Consider the following 19,589-nt stretch of genomic DNA (forward strand, 5'->3'; position numbering starts at 1 on the left):
TCATTGTGATCACAAAACATTCAGGGGACAATATATAAAATGATGCAGCAAGTTAGAATGTAAACTAATGCAAAACCACTTTTTAAAACTACACCATGTACTAACAAAAAAGTGTCATTTCACTCATAAGTAGAAAGGTCAATGATCAAAGAAATAATTATGCAAATCATTAGTGAGGCATACTTCTCTTTAGATTTGTACTTCTTTCTTTAGTTCTACAGCACAAGTAGAATTACTAGGTTTTGTGATGTTCCTACACAAGAGTTTATTTTGTTAGTTATACAGTACTATGTACAATGCTTTGTGAAGAAAAGTATTGTTTTGTACTGTCTGGTTAGGTTACTTAACTTCTTTAAATAAAACAATGCAAATATTGATCCAAAAAAGTGTCATATACTTGACCTCTCCACTTTCTCCTATTCCTCAACCATGCCATGGACTAGTGTGGCTGAAGTTCTATGTTAGCACCGAAATCGCACCAGTGTGAATGATGGAATGTCAGAGAGGACGCAAAGCAGCTAAGGCTGGCTGGGAATTTCTCAATTAAACTTTTTTTCATGGAAAAATGCAGATTCATCAAAACTGAAACTTTTTGTGAGAAAGGGTCAATGTGACCCAGGGACCTCTTTGTGCCAACTGGCAGACAGCACAGGGGTGAATAAAGGTTACAGAGATCCCCTGAGTCTGGGATCTACAGAGTAGTTTCACTGAAGAAGGTCATGTATGGTCTCTAATGAAAGCCTGGGTCACATTGGTTATCACAATCATTGTGAAATGTCTATGAAGATAATGTGTAAGGAGTGATTGTGTGTGTGTCTCCATATATATATGGAGTGTGTGTGTGTCTCCATATATATCTGAAGTATATATATTTGTATATATATATATACAATGTTCTTCAGATCTGAAAGTTAAGGCAGGTCACTGAAAGCTGGTGAGACACATACTGGTGTCAGGCAGGAGAAGGGGATGCTTATCATTCTCTGGCAGGTCATGTGCAAATTAAGTATTGTATAGTTCACAATAGTTGACTGTTTACAGTCTGAGCAAAACGCTAATCAACAGATTGTGGGGGCTGCAGGAAAAAACAAAAACAGCAGGGGTCATTTCAGGAGAAAAGTCAATGAACTTTGGAAACTCTATCTGGGGTATAGCTGAACACCAAGCGTCTCTCCCTGAGGAAGTAAAATGACAGTGGATTTTGCTTCATGAAAAAGGAATCTCTGCCAGGCTTGGCTGAAAATGCTGAAAAAAACTTTGGGTAAGATAAACTTTTTTAGATAGGAGCATACCTTGTGAGTTAAACTTAGGCTTTAGTGAGCGTGGTATGATTTTGTTTTATATGTAACCACTTGTTTCCATCACTCACACTTGTTTCTTGCTGAATCTCTGTTCTTTTTAAAACAAATTTCCTTTTCTTCTCCTGTAATCAAATTCAAGTGCTGTATGTGAGACAGGAATGATGAGCTAAGGTAAACTGGGATCTGTTTCTTTGGGGACAGAGGAGCTGAGATTTCTGTGAGTATCCAGCTATTGGGGCTGAACACAACAGAGGGACACTTTGAAGCCACACAGGGGCTGAAGTGTGTTTTGTCAACCTGCAGGGCAAAGGCAGGGCTGGCATAGCCCAGAGGAGAGTCCTGGAGTGGCTGGCAGGCTGGTTGTGTTAGGGGCTTAGCTGGCACAAACAAGACTCCCTCATGCTGGAGGTAGGTGGCAACAAGGTGACGCACAGCCCTGGGTGCCCCGGGAAACATCCCAGTCGGGTTTGATACATTTCCTGACTTGCAAAAATGTTGAGGTGGGGGGAACCCACTTTTGAAATTATCAAAATGGGACAACTGAACACTTTCAAAATGAAAAGGTTTAGTTTTTTTTCCTTTGAAATGACTTTTCATTTTGAAATTTAACTTAATTTGTACTAAAAAAAAAAGAAAATGGAAACATTTCAATTTTGACCAGACCCAAACAATTTTTTTATTTTTATTTTTTAATCCTGATTCAGGGTAAGAAAAGTTTTTGAAATCTTGAAAATTTTCACGGGATGGGAAAATCATTTGCTACCTAGCCCTAAAAGCAACTCAATGACACCTAACAAGGAGGAAAACAACAACAACAAAAAGACTACAAATAGAGTGTCTGAAGTGTTAAATGCCCCCAGCCTCTTGCTAATGAAAACAAAACAATTTCATGGTTGGTAGGCAATTCACATAGTCCATATTTTCTTCTTTTTTATGAGGACATGACTTCAAACTGACATCAACTGTCATTTAATTAGTAACCTAGTTTATTGCTCCTTTGAAAACATTTTAGTTAAGTCCAATGGGTATTATTCTGCATTTGTCTAGAAGAAACAAAGATCTGTAGTGTGTAAGTTCCCCCTTTAAAAACAAATACAAAGAATAAAAAACACCTAAGTTACAAAGATGTACAGAAATAGGGCCTGAGCCAGGACTTTTAGAAGTTGTCATGGAAATATCAGTATTATCAGTATCTTGCCCTCTCACTAATTCAAACATAATGGAGTCATTGTAGAGGTTATAGTTTATTTCTCAGGAAGCAAGCAGAGATACTGAATCAGAAATACCCTTTCGCTGATCTCACACAGCAGGTCTCCAGCATTAACAAAAGAATATTGAAGCAATTTCAGCTTCTTCCTATTTTTCAGGGCAACATCAGGGCAAGAGGAAGATTTATCTCTGTGCAAGAATTCATGAAAGCAAAGGGGTATCATACATACACCATAGCTAAGGAACTTATCATGTTTCCTCAGAGAGCACGCACTGAATGCTTGGCTTAAGTCAATGCTTTTTTTGAATAAAATATTTCAAAATAAATGAATCAGGTTTAATATCTCTGAAGGTCATGTTAGGGGAGCTAGGTTGTGTTTAGCCCTGCACAGGTGCAGAAGTGCCACAGAAGCCAGATGCGGTCTTGGTCCTTACACCACTGGTGGACACTAAGAGTGGCATTAGAAACCACTTAAGGGTTGGGGAGGGTGGAATAAAAGGCAGCACCAGGGTCCCACAGACATATCACACTGGCCAGCAGAATTGGGTCAGGGCAGGGAAAGTACACAGCGCACCTTGTTAAAGGGCATAAGAGATGCCATCATTGCGCACATTCTCCCAGCACTCAGGAGGTATTGTGTCTACCTCTACTAAAATTCTTCTGGAAGCTGCTGCTGCCTGACCACAGCCACTACCTTTCATGCATGTAGTGACTTAAAGATGCAGTTTAGCCCTAGCAATATAAATAGTGGTCCCTGAAATAGCAAGAAGGCACAAAATAACGTTGGATTCTCCCTATTATTGATACACCACACACACCCCCCACACACCCCCATAGTGCTCTCAGATGCCAGCACAGCTCCTAAAGTGAATTGCAACCTTGAAAGCACTCCAGCACATTTGATACAAAGTAAACATGGTCTTTGCAATGATGTGGTATGCTAGGAACTCAGAAAGCACCAGACAGACACCAGAGGCACTGTTCCCTCTAAGCTGTGCGTGTGTGCGTGTGCACACAGATGCTAAACCCCACGCACACAGCAAAACACTGCATGCACAAAAATTTGCACAGAAGAAATTAGAGGGAACATTGACCAGAGGGGAGCGTTTTTCTGAGCTGCAGTAAGGAAATGAAGTTTCGGTGTTCCAAATGCATCAGCTGGATGGAAGGTCCAAATCAGTGAATTCCTCAAAATGGTGCAGTTTAGCAAAAGCCCCAAATTGGATTCTACTGCCCAGCACAGTTAGAAATATAGGCTGTTTAAGGGAGAATGGATATTTCATTCCTTTAGGTGCACAAGAACCTACACAGATGAGGAGTGATCAGGGAGATGAATGGACGTGGAGTATGTAATGGTTGCAAAGCATGTCCTGCTAATGATAGGCCTGATCTTCTGGAGGATATGCTTCCCCAATACCTCCACAATTGTGGGTGGGCATGTGTGACAAGATTCTGGGATTATCTACCAAACATTTAGTTCATGGCAAATTGGGATGTAAATCTACCCTGAGCTAGCCTGCTGCCAACCACGTATCTGTGTGGACCCTGCTGTTGTGCACTAAAAGTTCCCTAGTGTGCTTTAATCTCCTGTTTCAAAGCATAGTAGGTCAAAGGGCACTATGGAATTTTTAGGGTCTACCTGGATAATGAGGGGTAGATTTACACCCTAATTTGCTGCGAACTAAGTGTCCATGTAGCCAAACCCAAGGTCTAACCTTGCACCACACTATACATGTCTCCAGTCAAACCAAAAGACAATGTATCCATACCACACTTACCAGTGTACAAGAGGTTCAAAGGACTCCTCTCCCAAGGGGAAAAGTAGCCTATCGTGCCAGGCTAAAAAGGGAGCAGGAAAGCAGATCCCGAGGAAGGAGAGATCATGAAAGTGAGCTTTTCACCCCCTGTATACTGCTATTTCCTGCACTCATTCAGCATCACCTCCGCCTCTTTCCAGAGCTCACGTAGGTTCCTTCAGCACAAAGGACGGGGGCAAATCTCAGGTGGCCTCAGAATGCCACTAGGAGCATATGTTGCTGGAATATAACAGAGAGCAGCTTTTATGCTGCATCCCCAGAAGCCTACGGCAGTGTCATTCTGGATAGGATCCCTGGAGGGCAAGCAATTTAGAGCAAATTAACTTTGAGAAGAGGTTAACCAGGTTTCTAGTTTCCACCTCAGTAAGTGTTAGGAATGTTATTGTTAGAGTTATCCTAATGCAGACAATGCTATCTGCAGACATTTACCAGGGTAAAATTAAAACATGGATTAGTGTCCCTTGTAATGTAAATGTATTTTTATTATAAATGATAGGTACCATTTGTTAAACATATTAATAACATTTTAACCCTATCACTATTTCTCCTTTTAAACCGCTCAGTGAACTAGCCTGCACTTTTTAAAATAAAGCATGTATTGATAGTGTACAATGTCCATTTGTGCCCAATATAACAGTTTAACCTTTCTTTTTAGCCCTATTTGGATAGATAGAAATCCTCTTGCACATTTTTGCTATGCCACCTATTGCAATAAATAATTTAGGTTTAATTTTGCATGCCCCGTCACAAACTTCCTGAATATCACAGCTGCAGCTCAATATGGCCAAGTATATATAGTTGGGACTGATGCTGCCACAAGGGGCCAGTGCTTCTTTAATTTTTCTTCACCAATATTTCTTTGGCACTGCGTTGCTCTCTCTCCACAGGCACATCTGCTAAGCACCACCTGGAGGCTACAAGTCATAACTACAAACTGGTTTCCAGGCTAGCTTGCAAGCTGTCAGACAGGAGCACTACCCAACTAAGCGTTTCCACAGTATGCATCCGATGAAGTGAGCTGTAGCTCACGAAAGCTTATGCTCAAATAAATTGGTTAGTCTCTAAGGTGCCACAAGTACTCCTTTTCTTTTTGCGAATACAGACTAACACGGCTGTTACTCTGAAACTCAGGATCAGAACTCATCTATTTCTAGCCCTTGGGGACAGTCAGAGTTTAAAGCTGTCATGAGTGCAGAGGTAAGATCAGGTATCTCAGAAACCAACGGGGCTGGGAAATAGGAGCTTTAGGAAACAGACAATCCTATCTTTCCAATGGGACCAATATATATTTGGTGGGCCACATTTTTCATGGTGAGCACCCATGGTGAGGTTAGAAAAGAGAGCTCAGCTCCCACTTAGACACCCCTATAAGAGCCAGATTTTCAGAAATGCTCAGCACCCAGCAGCTCCCAGTGTGACACTCCTGGCCAGACTTTTAGAAGAGCTATAACCTACCATGCTGATCTCTTTTGAAAATGTGGACCCAATTGTGGATTCCAGCTAATTCTCAAAATCTGACCCCTACACCTGGAAGATCCTAGGATGTCAAATTTGAAATTATGATGTTATGTAGAGAAAAGTTATTTTAGGTTCATTTTCAAAGTCATTGCAATTTTCTCCCTCTCTGAGCCCTGTATATTTGTACTCAAGCTATCTACGGCTTGTGGCTTTCCATGCAAGAGATGTATAAAACAGTCCCAAAAGATTGTTTCAGTAAAATATACTGTGTATAGAGATTATGTGGATTAGTTAGATGAGATTGGGATGAGTGTTATAACTTGCTCAGGAGAAATGCAGCCATTCCAAACTCATGCTGATAAAACATTTATACCATCTCACCATGTTTTATTCCATATACATGAATGCATTTAGTTCAGACTTGACATTAAAATATCCAATATTGTTACATCATGTGGAAGCTCTGGAGGAGTCTTCAACCTTTCCTGACCCATCCAACTGCTACAGGAAAGGAAGAAACATTGATAAGAGGCAGGTGAGCAGTGGACCAGATCAAGGCAAATCACTCAGAAACAGGCTGAGAGAGAGAGAGAGAGATTAGTATTTGCAGAGCATCCGATCTCTGTTCATGTCAGAATAGATCTTGTCTTCCTACTTCTCTGTAAAGCTACACAAATGCTATCTAAATAATAACAAATACAGGCTAACTCCTGAGAGGTGCTGAGCACTTGCAACAGCTTAACCCAATAATAATTATGCCTGGTGTTCATTACCAACTGTCTCTTCTCTCCTGAACAAAAAATGCTCTGCTCCTCACATAACCAAAATGGACACTGTGAAGACATTTTGTTGACTGGACTTTAGACAACAAAATGAAATTCAACAAAGACAAATGTAAGGTGCTACACTTAGGGAAGAAAAACCAAATGCATAAATACAGAATGGGGGAAAACTGGTTTGGCAGCACCACTGCTGAGAAGGATCTGGGAGTTGTGGTGGACCATAACCTCAACATGAGTCAGCAACGTGATGCTATTGCAAAAAAAGCAAATGCGATTTTAGGTTGCATTAACAGAGTCATAGCATGCAAGTCACAGGAGGTGATAGTACCACTCTACCCGGCGCTGGTTAGGCCTCAGCTGGAGTACTGTGTCTAATTTTGAGCACCAATGTATAGAAAGAATGTAGAGAAACTGGAAAGGATCCAGAGGCGAGCGACAAAGATGATCAAAGGTAGGGTGACCAGATAGCAAGTGTGAAAAATCAGGACAGGGAGTGTGTGTGGGGGAGGGGGAGCGTCCATATAAAACAAAGCCCCGAATATTGGGATTGTCCCTATAAAATCAGGACATCTGGTCACCTTAATGAAAGGGATGGAATGCAAGCCCCATACAAGCAAAAGCTGAAGGAACTGGGTATGTTTAGTTTGGAAAAGAGATTAAGGGTGGGACATGATAATGGATGTCAGATACTTGAAAGGCTACCACAAAAAAGATGGAGAAAAGTTGTTCTCTTTTGCCACAGAGGGCAGGACAAGAGGCAATGGGTTCAAACTACAGCATAGCAGATAGAATAGGAGTACTTGTGGCACTTTACAGACTAACAAATTTATTAGAGCATAAGCTTTCATGGGTTACAGCCCACTTTGTTGGATGCATAGAATGGAACATATAGTAAGAAGATATATATATACATACAGAGAAGGTGGAAGTTGCCACACAAACTGTGAGAGGCTAATTAATTAAGATGAGCTATTATCATCAGGAGAAAAAAACTTTTGTAGTGATAATCAAGATGGCCCATTTAGACAGTTGACAAGAAGGTGTGAGGATACTTAACTTAGGGAAATAGATTCAATATGTGAAATGACCCAGCCACTCCCAGTCTCTATTCAAACCCAAATGAATGGTATCTAGTGTGCATATTAATTCAAGCTCAGCAGTTTCTCGTTGCAGTCTGTTTTCGAAGCTTTTCTGTTGCAAAATTGCCACCCTTAAATCTTTTACTGAGTGGCCAGAGTGGTTGAAGTGTTCTCCCACCGGTTTTTGAATGTTATGATTCCTGATGTCAGATTTGTGTCCATTTATTCTTTTGCATAGAGACTGTCTGGTTTGGCCAATGTACATGGCAGAGGGGCACTGCTGGCACATGATGGCATATATCACATTGGTAGATGTACAGGTGAATGAGCCGCTGATGGCGTGGCTAATGTGATCAGGTCCTATGATGCTGTCACTTGAATAAATATATGGACAGAGTTGGCATCGGGCTTTGTTGCAAGAATAGGTTCCTGGGTTAGTGTTTTTGTTGTGTTGTGTGTGGTTGCTGGAGAGTATTTGCTTCAGGTTGGGGGGCTGTCTGTAGGCAAGGACTGGCGTGACTCCCAAAATCTGTGAGAGTGAGGGATTATTTTTCAGGATAGGTCGTAAATCTTTGATGATGTGCTGGAGAGGTTTTAGTTGGGGGCCACAGGTGACAACTAGTGGTGTTCTATTATTTTCTTTGTTGGGCCTGTCCTCTGGTAGGTGACTTCTGGGTACTCTTCTGGCTCTGTCCATCTGTTTTTTCACTTCAGCAGGTGGGTATTGTAGTTTTAAGAATGCTTGATAGAGATTTTATAGGTGTTTGTCTCTGTCTGAGGGATTGGAGCAAATGCGGTTGTATTTTAGAGCTTGGCTGTAGACAATGGATCATGTGGTGTGTCCTGGATGGAAGCTGGAGGCATGTAGGTAAGTATAGTGGTCAGTAGGTTTCCGGTATAGGGTGGTGTTTATGTGACCTTCGCTTATTAGCACAGTAGTGTCCAGGAAGTGGATCTGTTGTGTGGACTGGTCCAGGCTGAGGTTGATGGTGGGATGGAAGTTGTTGAAATCATGGTGGAATTCCTCAAGGGCTTCTTTTCCATGGGTCCAGATGATGAAGATGTCATCAATGTAGCGCAAGTAGAGTAGGGGTGTTAGGGGATGAGAGATAAGGAAGCATTGTTCTAAGTCAGCCATAAAAATGTTAGCTTATTGGGGGGCCATGCGGGTACCCATAGCAGTGCCGCTGACTTGAAGGTATATATTGTCCCCAAATGTGAAATAGTTGTGGATGAGGACAAAGTCACATAGGTCAGCCACCAGGTTTGCCGTGACATTTTCGGGGATACTGTTCCTGATAGCTTGTAGTCCATCTTTGTGTGGAATGTTGGTGTAGAGGGCTTCTAAATCCATAGTGGCCAGGATGGTGTTTTCTGGAAGATCACAGATGGCTTGTAGTTTCCTCAGGAAGTCAGTGGTGTCTCAAAGAGAGCAGGGAGTGCTGGTAGCATAGGGCCTGAGGAGAGAGTCCACATAGCCAGACAATCCTGCTATCAGGGTCCCAATGCCTGAGATGATGGGGCGTCCAGAATCCTTCCTACCAAAACTACAAAAAGAAGGAGCCTGCGTGGACTCCTCCTGAAGGTCGAAACAACAGACTGGACTTCTACAGAGATTGCTTCCGTCGACGTGCACGGGCTGAAATTGTGGAAAAGCAGCATCACTTGCCCCATAACCTCAGCCGTGCTGAACACGCCATCAACAGCCTCAGGAACAACTCTGACATCATAATAAAAAAGGCTGACAAAGGAGGTGTTGTCGTCATCATGAATAAGTTGGCATATGAACAAGAGGCTGCTAGGCAGCTCTCTAACTCCACATTCTACAGGCCATTATCCTCTGATCCCACTGAGGATTACCAAAAGAAACTACATTATCTGCTCAAGAAACTCCCTGAAAAAGAAAAGGAACAGATCTGTGCAGACACATGCCTAGAACCCCAACCAGGGGTATTCTATCTGCTTCCCAAGATCCATAAACCTGGGAATCCTGGATGCCCCATCATCTCAGACATTTGCCTCAACCTGCCACCCTGCCATAAAAGTCTCCTCCTTACTCTCACAGATATTGTGGAGCACACAACAAGCAGCAATAACAATGGGAATATTGGTTTTGCTGAGGTCTAACTGAGTCAGTAAACTGCGCCAGCACACTTTTAAATGTCCAAATGCACATTCTACCACCATTCTGCACTTGCTCAGCCTATAGTTGAACAGCTCCTTACTACTGTCCAGGGTGCCTGTGTATGGCTTCATGAGCCATGGCATTAAGGGGTAGGCTGGGTCCCCAAGGATAACTATTGGCATTTCAACATCCCCAACAGTTATTTTCTGATCTGGGAAGTAAGTCCCTTCCTGCAGCTGTTCAAACAGACCAGAGTTCCTGAAGATGCGAGCGTCAAGTACCTTTCCCAGCCATCCCACGTGGATGTCAGTGAAACTTCCCTTGTGATCCACCAGTGCTTGCAGCACCATTGAAAAGTACTCCTTGCGGTTTATGTACTGGCTGCCAAGGTGGTCCGGTCCCAAGATAGGGATATGCGTTCCATCTATCACCCCCCCGCCCCACAGTTAGGGAATCCCACTGCAGCAAAGCCATCCACTATGACCTGCACATTTCCCAGAGTCACTACCCTTGATAGCAGCAGTTCAGTGATTGCGTTGGCTACTTGGATCACAGCAGCCCCCACAGTAGATTTATCCACTCCAAATTGATTCCTGACTGACCAGTAGCTGTCTGTCATTGCAAGCTTCCCGAGGGCTATCGCCACTCGCTTGTGAACCGTGAGGGCTCCTCTCATCTTGGTATTCTTGTGCTTCAGGGCAGGGGAAAGCAAGTCATGAAGTTCCATGAAAGTTCCCTTACGCATGCGAAGGTTTCGCAGCTACTGGGAATCATCCCAGACCTGCAACACTATGCGGTCCCACCAGTCTGTGCTTGTTTCCCAGGCCCAGAATCAGTGTTCCACAGCATGAGTCTGCCCCATTGCCACCAGGATGTCCAAATTGCCAGGGCCTGTGCTTTGAGAGAAATCTGTGTCCATGTCCTCATCACTCTCGTCACCGCACTGCCGTTGCCTCCTTGCCTGCTTTTGCAGGTTCTGGTTCTGAACATACTGTAGGATAATGCGCGAGGTGTTTACAATGCTCATAACTGCTGCGGTGATCTGAGCAGGCTCCATGCTTGCCATGGTAAGGTGTCTGCAGGAGAGCAGAGTTGCAGTGGAAGCGGTGGCTGACAATGGATGCCATGAGAATATAGATATTTATAGAGAATGACAAGAGGACCTGCGTGGTGGAATCATGAGAGCAGGAGAGCAGAGTTGCAGCGGAAGCGGTGGATGACAATGGTTAGCACCACACACATTAACCAAGGAAGAACACACATACCCGGGAGCCCATGAGAGACAGCATAGAGAAATTTGCTATTGAGACAATAGCAGTAGAGCAGAGTTGCAGCGGAAGCAGTGTATGATGATGGTTAGCCGTCCTACTGCACTGTCTGCCGCCAGCAGCACTCAGGACACAACAGCGGCGGCATGGGTGAGCTGAGTTGAGCGGGCTGCACGGTTGCCATGGTATAGTGTCTGTGCGGAAAAAAGGGGCGAAACGATTGTCTGACATTGCTTTCACGGAGGGAGGGGCAACTGACAACATGTACCCAAAACCACCCTCGACAATGTTTTTGCCCCATCAGGCATTGGGAGCTTAACCCAGAATTCCAGTGGGCGGCGGAGACTGCGGGAACTGTGGGATAGCTACCCACAGTGCACTGCTCCGTAAGTTGATGCTAGCCACAATAGTGAGGACACACTCCTTCGACTTAATGCACTTAGTGTGGACATACACAATCGACTGTATAAAATGGATTTCTAAAAATCGACTGCTATAATATCGACCTAATTTCGTAGTGTAGACATACCTTTAGAATCATAGAATCATAGAGTTAGAAGGAATCACAAGGGTCATCTAGTCTAACCCCCTGCCAAGATTCAGGATTTGTTGTGTCTAAACCACCCAAGACAGATGGCTGTCCAGACTCCTTTTCAAAACCTCCAGGGAAGAGGCTACCACAACCTCCCTAGGCAGTCTGTTCCATTGTCCTTCTTCTTACAGTTAGGAAGTTTTTCCTGAGATTTAATCTACATCTGCTTTGTCCTCACCCACAACTATTTCACAATTGGGGACAATATATACCTTCAAGTCAGTGGCACTGCTATGGGTACCCGCATGGCCCCCCAGTAAGCTAACATTTTTATGGCTGACTTAGAACAACGCTCCCTTATCTCTCGTCCCGTAACACCCCTACTCTAATTGCGCAACATTGATGACATCTTCATCATCTGGACCCATGGAAAAGAAGCCCTTGAGGAATTCCACCATGATTTCAACAATTTCCATCCCACCATCAACCTCAGCCTAGACCAATCCACAAAAGCGGTCCATTTCCTGGACACTACTGTGCTAATAAGCGATGGTCACATAAACACCACCCTATACCAGAAACCTACTGACTGCTATACATGCCTCCAACTTCCATCCAGGACACACCACATGATCCATTGTCTACAGCCAAGCTCTAAAATACAACCGCATTTGCTCCAATCCCTCAGACAGAGACAAACACCAATAAAATCTCTATCAAGCATTCTTAAAACTACAATACCCACCTGCTGAAGTGAAAAAACAGATGGACAGAGCCAGAAGAGTACCCAGAAGTCACCTACTACAGGACAGGCCGAACAAAGAAAATAACAGAATGCCACTAGTTGTCACCTGCGGCCCCCAACTAAAACCTCTCCAACACAACATCAAAGATTTACAACCTATCCTGAAAAATAATCCCTCACTCTCACAGATTTTGGGAGACACGCCAGTCCTCGCGTACAGACAGCCCCCCAACCTGAAGCAAATACTCTCCAGCAACCACACACAACACAACAAAAACACTAACCCAGGAACCTATCCTTGCAACAAAGCCCGATGCCAACTCTGTCCACATATTTATTCAAGTGACAGCATCATAGGACCTGATCACATTAGCCACGCCATCAGTGGCTCGTTCACCTGCACATCTACCAATGTGATATATGCCATCATGTGCCAGCAATGCCCCTCTGCCATGTACATTGGCCAAACCAGACAGTCTCTATGCAAAAGAATAAATGGACACAAATCTGACATCAGGAATCATAACATTCAAAAACCGGTGGGAGAACACTTCAACCTCTCTGGCCACTCAGTAAAAGATTTAAGGGTGGCAATTTTGCAACAGAAAAGCTTCAAAAACAGACTGCAACAAGAAACTGCTGAGCTTGAATTAATATGCACACTAGATACCATTAACTTGGGTTTGAATAGAGACTGGGAGTGGCTGGGTCATTACACATATTGCATCTACTCCCTTAAATTAAGTGTCCTCTTACTTTCTTGTCAACTGTCTAAATGGGCCATCTTGATTATCACTACAAAGGTTTCTTTCTCCTGCTGATAATAACTGATCTTAACTAATTAGCCTCTCACAGTTTGTATGGCAACTTCCACCTTCTCTGTATGTATATATATATATATATCTTCTTACTATATGTTCCATTCTATGCATCCGATGAAGTGAGCTGTAGCCTACGAAAGCTTATGCTCTAATAAATTTGTTAGTCTCTAAGGTGCCACAAGTACTCCTGTTCTTCTTGTCTGACAAAAAGTGCACCTACATTTTTTTAATATCCCTTTAGAATCCCTGGGTCACCAAGAACAGGTATTTCAGGAAGCTCAAACTGAAATTTAGCTGTATACAAATCATGTGGCTTAACAGATGTGCAGACATCTGCAGATCAAGCAACAGTATTTACTAGTCATGTATGTAGTAGACGTGCCTCCCCATGAACATTTATGTTTGCATTGTTTTACGAAAATAAACAAGGGCTTTTGGAACATACGGTGTGCAGGTCCTGATTTTTAAAACCTGCCTCCATTTTGTGCCCCAAGTGCAATTAATTTCAGGTATTGATGACAGCATATAGAAGATGATTATATACCTAATTTACAAGCACAATTAGGTAGTTATCTGCCATAGGTACATGCAGTTATTTGTGGGTGAAAAATGAGAGGCTGAACTGAAGACCCTTTACACATCACACCCCTAAATATAGTCAAATGAATTAGACCTTGTGCAGCACATTACAGTATTTCCCTGCTTGAAATGAACATGCTGACTTTGCTATGCATGTATAAATCCACAGTTAACATTGCATTATATCACTGATTTTCTGTTGTGGTGCATTGAGTCTGTAATGCCTAAGTCTATCCTGTTCATAGAAAGCAATAGCTGCATGCCACAAATTAGTTGTTAAATTTATGTGCTCATAATGAGCAAAACAAAACAAAAATCCCATAGTGTGCTGAAGGCCTGTACATTTTGTTCAATGTTCTATTCTTATGAGCAGCTGACCTAGATTCTCTGCCTGAATGAGAATGTTTCCCAGCAATTGAGGCTGTTTAGAGAGTCAGGAATTCAAGTATTGCCTGAAAGCTTATCATAGAAAGAAAATGAGGCTATAGTTTTACACTATTCATTCGTCACGTAACAGGTTCTCAAATATCCACATAAAGTGCAACACTGACTGCACTAGCTTTCACTTCAGAGTCTGACAAAGACTGTATTTGCATTTTGTCCCCACTAGGCAAACACGGCAGTTTCCAGCACTATGCATCCTTGGAATAAACACAGTGTGAAAAACTTTGCCATATGGCAAATTGGATTTTCTGTAAATGGTCTGGCAGTTGACTAGGAGTCAGGACTCCTTGGTTCTCTTGCTGTTTCTACCACTGAATCATTCTATGGTCCTGGGCAAATCAGTTCCTCTTTGTGCTTCAGTTCACCCATCTGTAAGATGAGTACTATAACCATTTATTATTAACCAGTAATACTTAACTCTCATGCATGTGGGTTGTGAGGCTTAATTCATATTTGTAAAGCACTTTGATTTCTTGAAATGAAAGGCACTATAGAATAGCAAAGTTCCTCTGTTCTTACTCTGTGGACCATACACTTTTTTAATATTGTAACTTGCCCATTTTAAAGTACAATAAACTATGATGGAATAAGATTTCTTTCTTTACCAGTAACTCTAGCCCCCACTAAACCAGCAGTTTCCTCCCTAAGGGCTAGATCCTGGATATATATGAGTAGGGTTACCATATTTGAACATTCAAAAAAAGAGGACACTCCATGGGGGGGAGGGGGTATTTCCTCATGCCCCCCGCCCCTGGCCTCACCCCAACTCCACCCCTTCCCTGCTCCTTCCCCACCTCCCTTCCAACCTCTTCCCCAAAGTCCCTGCCCCAACTCCGCCTCCTCCCCGCCCCAGCCCCGCCTCCTCCCCTGAGCGCACCGCATTCCCCCTCCCACCCCTCCCTCCCAGCCACACAAAACAGCTGTTTCGCGGCGCAAGCACTGGGAGCTAGGGGGGAAAAATGGGCACTCTCTCGAGTGATCAACATTCACTTTCTTTCTCTAATGATCAACATTCACGCTCTTTCTTGAATGATCAACTCTTCTTTGAGGAAAAATAATAATGGCTAAATCCCAGACATTTTTAGATATTTAAAAATTCCTCCTGGACGGCAATTTAAGAACCAAAAAGCCAGACAGGTCCGGGAAAATACAGACATATGGTAACCCTATATACGAGAGGACTCTGGCCATTGCAGACCCCCATTGATTTCAGCACTCAAGCTGCACTTGCACATACGAATGTTCAGGATCAGGGTCAGTGATAAGACACGTACCCAGTGTGTTCATTTGGAAAGACATTATTCTTCACGGTCTAATCACTGAGCTTTAGCCACTTCTCTGCTTTGGTAAAACTTCCAGCAAGGCACCGATGGTGTTAAAATCCAATTAGCTGCTTCGAAACTCAGATTTGGTTGACTGGATTCAAACACCACATCAGACAAATGGGTTTTCCCTCACAAGCTCCTTTCTTGTGTGTGGGTAGCACACAAACTAGGTCTTTCATTTTTCTGTAAACACTTGCCACAGCTGTTATTTTTAGAAAGCTATGTGATGGTCTGACTTTTGTTTATGAGCAAAAAAAAGGAATGCTGAATATTTTACTGTCTGTGTTGTTTGTGTTTTTTAGTTTCACATTTCATTACTGAGACCCCTTACTCTTCTGCCAGGAGACTGAATGAAGAAACCTTGCTGACAAGAAGCTTCGGCCCTCTGACAAAGCAGAGTAAAGGTGCAGGTGAGCAAATAAAACTTGCATCTGATGAAGTGAGCTGTAGCTCACGAAAGCTCATGCTCAAATAAATTGGTTAGTCTCTAAGGTGCCACAAGTACTCCTTTTCTTTTTGCAAATAAAACTAGTCAGGGACACTGACAGGAAGTAAAAAGGCAGGAGTAAGGATGTAGGTGGTGAGGAACCAGGAAGCAGCATGTGATGGATCTATGAAAAAGTATGCCAGAGGACACTTTGAGACTGCAGAACCCACACTCAGATCTTGTAGACCTGCTGCGCAAGGCAGAAGCAGGGGTTCTGCAGCTGAATGAAACTCAGCAGGAGTTCCAAGTTTAGCAACAAAAACCCTGTTTATGGTTTCAGGTTTATTTTCAGAAGGCTTTGGTTTTTGTCCCCCACAACCCACCCACCCACTGCAACCAAAATAACACAAGGCAGTAAAATCTCTATGTTCCCATCCTACGATACAACCACATTTGCTCCAACCCCTCAGACAGAGACAAACACCTACAAGATCTCTATCAAGCGTTCTTACAACTACAATACCCACCTGCGGAAGTGAAAAACAGATGGACAGAGCCAGAAGAGTACCCAGAAGTCACCTCCTACAGGACCGGCCCAACAAAGAAAATAACAGAACGCCACTACCCGTCACCTTCAGCCCCCAACTAAAACCTCTCCAGCACATCATCAAGGATCTACAACCTATCCTGAAGGATGACCCATCACTCTCACAGATCTTGGGAGACACGCCAGTCCTTGCCTACAGACAGCCCCTCAACCTGAAGCAAATACTCTCCAGCAACCACACAATAAAAACACTAACCTAGGAACCTATCCTTGCAACAAAGCCCATTGCCAACTGTGCCCACATATCTATTCAGGGGACACCATCATAAGGCCTAATCACATCAGCCACACTATTAGAGGCTCGTTCACCTGCACATCTACCAATGTGATATATGCCATCATGTGCCAGCAGTGGCCCTCTGCCATGTACATTGGCCAAACCAGACAGTCTCTACGCAAAAGAATAAATGGACACAAATCTGACATCAGGAATCATAACATTCAAAAACCAGTAGGAGAACACTTCAACCACTCTGGCCACTCAGTAAAAGATTTAAGGGTGGCAATTTTGCAACAGAAAAACTTCAAAAACAGACTCCAATGAGAAACTGCTGAGCTTGAATTAATATGCACACTAGATACCATTAATTTGGGTTTGAATAGAGACTGGGAGTGGCTGGGTCATTACACATATTGAATCCATTTCCCTAAGTTAAGTATCCTCACACCTTCTTGTCAACTGTATAAATGGGCCATCTTGATTATTACTACAAAAGATTATTTTTTCTCTCCTGCTGGCAATAGCACACCTTAACTGATCACTCTCGTTATAATGTGTATGATAACACCCATTGTTTCATGTTCTCTGTGTGTATATATGTATATATATATATATATATATATACTTTCTACTGTATTTTCCACTGCATGTATCCGATGAAATGGGTTTTAGCCCACGAAAATTTATGCCCAAATAAATTTGTTAGTCTCTAAGGTGCCACAAGGACTCCTTGTTGTTTTTGCTCATACAGACTAACACGGCTACCACTCTGAAACCTGTCACCATGCAAGATTTTACTAAATTACTCAAGATGGTTAAGTCCAAAGCTGGCTGCGAAGAGTTACAAAGGGATCTCACAAAACTTGGTGATTGGGCAACAAAAATGCAAATGAAATGCAGTGTTGATAAGTGTGAAGTAATGCACATTGGAAAACATAATCCCAACCATACATATAAAATGACGGGATCTAAATTATCTGTTACCACTCAAGAAAGAGATCTTGGAGTCATTGTGGATAGTTCTCTGAAAACATCTGCTCAATGTGCAGTGGCAATCAAAAAAGTTAAACAGAAGGTTAGGAAACATTATGAAAGGGATAGATAATAAGACAGAAAATATCATTATGCCACTATATTAAATCCAAGGTACACCCACACCTTGAGTACTGCATGCATTTATGGTCACCCACTCCTCAAAAAATAGCCAAAAAGAAAAGGAGGACTTGTGGCACCTTAGAGACTAACAAAAACTGCTTATTCATGTTTATTTGATCTACTCACACAGGAAAGGACCTTGGTAGGTATCTGGTATCTCAGAGTAAACATCTGCAATTATGCATAAGCACATAGCTTATGTACTGGATATTTGAAGGTATTGTACACAGAACACTATACTTGAGTGTTACTAACATTCTTTCTCACACCCAGAAGTCAAAGAAATAGGAAAAATATCATAGGGAAAAAATCTGAAAGAAAAAAACTTGCATCTCTTGAATGTAAAAGTAATAATTCACGGCTACCTAAGCCATAGATACATGAGCTGAGCTGAGCAACTGCAACTCCCATTCAACTTCTCATTTAATTCTTTATGTCTATTAACATTTTATGTGTCTAGTTTTAATTTTTGCTTCATTTTGTGCATACCAGAACTCCATATGCAGCCTTTGGTGGTCTGGGGACTTATTTACATGCATCCCAAGTCAGAGACTTACCAGTATATCATGAGCACATGCAGCCACAGCCTCAGATCACACAACTCATTTTGCTGCCTTCTGAACACTACGATAATGCACTCACTCCAGTTTTCAGGACATCAGACACAGCCTGTTAAATTGATAAGATATAAGTGAGCTGTGCTCATGTTTTGAGAGCAAGACCAGAGAAATAAATACAACTACCTATTTTCCAAACAGCACTTGTACTTATCTTAGGGAGGAGAAGGAGAAGCAGGAATGAGAAAAAGGAGACAACAGCATGGTAGCAAGGGTAAAAAAGTAGACCCTGAAGAGAAGAGTCTCATTAGTTTATTTTCATGGGAAAACTATAGTGAAGAAAAGATAATTCCTAGTCACAGTAACTCTGGTAGATAGGGTTGCCTGGTGTCCGGGTTTTGACAGGAAAGTTCAGTCAAAAGAGGACCTGTACAGTGTCCGGTCAGAAGTACTGACTGGACACCAAAAGTCTGGTTACTGCCTGCAGGGGTGCCAGAACAGGGGGGGGCCAAGGCAGCACCCTCCGCAGCATGTGTGATCATAGCGGGGCACTTGCAGACAGCTGGGGGCAGCATGGCTGTGAGACAGGTTGGTGCCCATCCACTCAGTGGGATTGTGTTTGGATCACATCCCATTTTCCACCCTCCTCTCTGCTCCCCACCCGCTGCAGAAACACCCCTACCTGCGTGGGAAGCCACTCCAGGGTTCCGAGACACGTGTGACTGGCACAGGTATCCGCAACCTGAGCTGGGGATCCCATGTGGGGAGGCCGCTTATCCCCAGGGCAGAGGTGATTTTGCAGCACCAGCTCCCACTTTGCCTTCCTCCCCATGCCACTTGAATGGGAGCTCGGCCTGGCCTGGGAGGGTGGGGGAGCAGCACCCTTAAAACTCAGGGCATGTGGCTCATTGCGGAGCCTGGCCTCCAGCTTGCATACACAGCGTGGGAAGGGAAGGGCATTTCCCCCAGCCCGGCGCAACCCGCCCACATATACAGACAGACAACACACACACACCCCATAATCGCTGCTGCAAACACCACTGCCAGCCTAGTCCAAGGCGCGGGGACCAGGGGCATCAGGTCATCAACCTGCACCAGCCCCTTCTCAGTCAGGGCTGACTCCTACCCAGCTCTGCA

At 43.3% G+C, this 19,589-nt stretch overlaps 1 protein-coding gene across 7 annotated transcripts in view; it reads right to left on the reverse strand.

The window, feature by feature from the left end:
• The window catches only part of LOC144266162 (exocyst complex component 3-like), a 92,223-nt gene that overhangs the window by 49,782 nt on the left and 22,852 nt on the right, over positions 1 to 19,589 (reverse strand). For 5 of the 7 annotated variants that reach the window (XR_013346438.1, XM_077819417.1, XM_077819414.1 and 2 more), the window contains exons 1-2: positions 19,135 to 19,367; positions 18,453 to 18,741 (exon numbers count right to left, since the gene is read on the reverse strand). The gene's annotated coding sequence lies outside the window, so the exon portion shown is untranslated. Of the gene's footprint in view, positions 1 to 18,452; positions 18,742 to 19,134; positions 19,368 to 19,589 lie in introns of those variants that run through there. The other 2 variants (XM_077819415.1, XM_077819416.1) reach the window with 2 other exon arrangements.

The sequence above is a fragment of the Eretmochelys imbricata genome, chromosome 6 (genome assembly GCF_965152235.1).
Source record: "Eretmochelys imbricata isolate rEreImb1 chromosome 6, rEreImb1.hap1, whole genome shotgun sequence".
In the NCBI taxonomy this organism is placed as follows: domain Eukaryota; kingdom Metazoa; phylum Chordata; order Testudines; family Cheloniidae; genus Eretmochelys; species Eretmochelys imbricata.